Source organism: Tupaia chinensis, unplaced genomic scaffold, assembly GCF_000334495.1.
Source record: "Tupaia chinensis unplaced genomic scaffold, TupChi_1.0 Scaffold000097_1, whole genome shotgun sequence".
Taxonomy (NCBI): Eukaryota; Metazoa; Chordata; class Mammalia; order Scandentia; family Tupaiidae; genus Tupaia; species Tupaia belangeri.
Genome location: NW_006159559.1, coordinates 9,388,257 through 9,391,606, shown reverse-complemented (window position 1 = coordinate 9,391,606; position 3,350 = coordinate 9,388,257). Strand labels below are relative to the sequence as shown.

General features: G+C 36.4%; 1 pseudogene; it reads right to left on the bottom strand.

Moving 5' to 3' along the window:
• Window positions 1–1,986: 1,986 nt before the first annotated feature.
• On the bottom strand, window positions 1,987–2,499 carry LOC102500927 (chromobox protein homolog 3 pseudogene; annotated as a pseudogene).
• Window positions 2,500–3,350: the final 851 nt, after the last annotated feature.

Sequence of the window (3,350 nt, the reverse complement as noted above, 5' to 3'; positions counted from 1 at the left end):
TGTGGCACATATACTCTATGGAATACTATTCAGCCATAAAAATACCCTGGCTTTTGACAAAAAGTGGAATAATATGGAAGATTTACCGATTAGTGAAGCAAGTCAGGCTATGAAGGAGAGACATTGCATGTCTCTACTTAATATATACCAAGTGTCCGCACTCTATGACTAAAACTGACGGGCTAAAGGATGTACAAACTCAAGAGATGGGTGTGAATGCCAGATGTGCTGTGTGTGGAGGAGTGGGGCCTGGGGAAGGTCATTTGGAGGAGGGATACGGAGACAGAGCATTGTCGGGACAGGGAGGTAGTGTTGTTATATTTTGATCAACTGTACTGGGGAGAAATAGTCACCTATTGAAATGTTCATTTTTTAAGCTAAATAATGCGATTGAATGTATAAAAAAATAAATAAATAGATAAAATAAAATTAAATTAAATTAAAAAAAGAAATTGAAGTATAATTTGTCTTGTAGCATTAAATATTTAACTAGTGGTGGACTAGAAAGTATCATTATTACCTATAGAAAGGTGGTTCTGTCATGGAGTCAACTCCTGGAATTTTTTTTTTTTTTTTTGGAGAGATTTTCACTGTAGGGCGCGTGCGCTCACCAGACAGACAGAAAGAGACAGAGAGACAGAAAGCGAGAAATCACCCCCCAGGGGGGATGGTCACGCCGCAATCCCTTCTCCTCCATTCTCCTTTCGGGATCTTGGGCACGCACGCACACGCGCCCAGCGTGAGTTTTAAGCCACCGGGTCCGGGACACGAACCGCGGTCGACTACGTGGGAGTCCAGCGACATAGCCATTACACTAACTGCTGGTTCCCAGAATTTTTTTTTTCTTAAAGAAATATAAAGCTATTTATTGATCACTGTTCACCAGTATTTACAATAAAGTAAACTTTACAGTTGGGTAACATTCTGATTACTACAGAGTTATTGTTTTTCCTTGCTTCTGCTGACTCAGTGACCCAAATACTGAAAAGATTGAGGCCTATACGTAAGGAATGAATTGGGGTTAAGAAAAGAAACATGCACAATAGTTTAGATAACAAATTTGTTCACTCATTTATGCCAGAAAGTCCTGAACTGCTAACATCTTTAGCCATCTGATTAAGTTTCCATGAGCCAAATCTTAGACATTTCATGAATAATGACCTTTTAGTCAATAGAGCATAAGGATTTCAACTTTTTGTAAAGGAAGAGTTTACTAGAGGATTAAAATGCCCATTTAAGTCTTTCTTAGCTAAACACTGGGATTTGTCTGTTTTTGTCATCTGGGAGAAGAGCTTGCTGGTAATGGTAATTTCTCCTTTCAGGAATTCTGCAAATAAACTATTGAATTTGCATTACTATAGATAGATAAAAATTCTGATATGGTTGCTTTTAAGTTATACAGTTTAGACCACCCAATTACAAAATCATTATTTAATTTGAAAGGTTATGGCTTCAGGAAACCTTTCCATTTAATTTGGAGGAACTTATTTCATATTCTGAGGTTGCTCAGCATGATGGTATCTAAGACACATGAACTTATACACAGTTTTTGTTTTGGTGAAGGTTTCAAAAACAGAAAGCCATTTACATATTATCCTATATATACGCACACAAAGATGAAAAACAAAAAACCCAGACTGGAACGGAGGCATGTGAATTAAACACAAGTTCATGATGATGAAACATTTCCCCAACATTCAGAAAACCTGTTCCCAAATGCAGAGGATAAAATACCATGGTATGAAATGCTTTTTTTTTTTTTTTTTCCCAATAAGGAAGCAACTACAGAAAGCTTTTCTTTGTTCAAAGTAACCAGTGCTATTGGGTTGCAGCTACCCTCCTCCAATTCCCCAATACTACTTTCAAAACAAACATATCAAACTTGATTTTTTCCATTAGAATGCAATTATTTCTCCACACTAGTAAATCAAAATCCAAGACCCATATTTTTTATATGTATATTATATCAAAAAACAATGCAAACAATTATTGAGCTTCATCTTCTGGACAAGAATGCCTAGTCCGTCTCTCTTCATAAAAAGCAATTGCAATTTGAGGACACTTCATATTTCCTTCTTTTGCCAGTACCAAGTCTGCCTCATCTGAATCCATCTCATGAGAAGCATCCACTCTCCCTGTTGTCTGTGGCACCAATTATTCATTCAGGATCAAGACCTCTGGCAAAGCCTCTTGGTTTATCAGCAGCATTCTCTTCTCTGATTTGCTATCATCAGATTCACTGTCAGATAAAGATTTTCTCTTCGTACCATCTTTTTCTTTACCAGCTTTTTGAGAATTAATAAATGCTTCAATTAACTCTGGGCAATCTAAATTTTCTTCTGGTTCCCAAGTATTGTCAGCATCTGTAATTCCCTTCCACTTCAGGAAATATCCCACCTTCCCATTCACCATGAGTCGGTCCAGTACTTTTTCCACTACAAATTCTTCAGGCGCTGCCTCTTCAACTTTTTTACTCTTTCCATTCTGTTTCTTACCCATTTTTTGCAATGTAGTTTTTTTGGAGGCCATTTTTTATTGCAGACTTGAATTCACCGCCCCAAGCTGCTACTGGTCGTGGTTCTGCAGCGTCTCAGACCCTACACGCCTCCAACTCCTGGAATATTGATGTCTCAATATTTTCCACTTCTGAGTTTCAGAACTCAAGTTTTTGCTGTGGGTTGATGTTTTTCCCCCCTGAGGCTAATTATGCACAGTATTTAAGTCTAGTTTTCTTTGATAAAATTTAATAAATGAAATATTATAAACCTGTTTTTCAAAACATAACTTACTTCTTGCCTGCAAATCTAATTTCCATAAGAAATATGCATCTTTCAAAGCTTTATGGGCTGCACCAGTTCTTAACACTGCTCAAATTTTAGGACACTGTGTCTATTTAGAACAAGTGTCTATGTCTGTTCTCCTTTTCATATGTTCTACTGGTCATCCATCCAGCTAAGCTCTCTCCAATTCAGAGGATGACATACTACAAAAACAAAAACAAAAAAAAGCAAACAAAAACAAACAAACAAGCAAACAAACAAAAAACCCAAGAAGTTGAGCAGAAAGAAGTTGAGGAGTTAATTTCAACATTAAAAAACACACAAATAATATAAAAGAGTGCTTTATTATTTATAGTTTATTTACATGTATTTCATTTAAGTAGTTCATATGTGCTGCAATGGATGAGAAAATGTTGCTGATAGGTGCTTAGTTTTCTTTCATTTCCTTCATATACCACATGTTCTCTTCATTTCCACAATCACTGTTGAAAATCATTCCTTTCTTCATGAATATATATTTAATAATACAACATGGTAAGCACTGTGCTAGGTGCTAAAAATACAACAGGG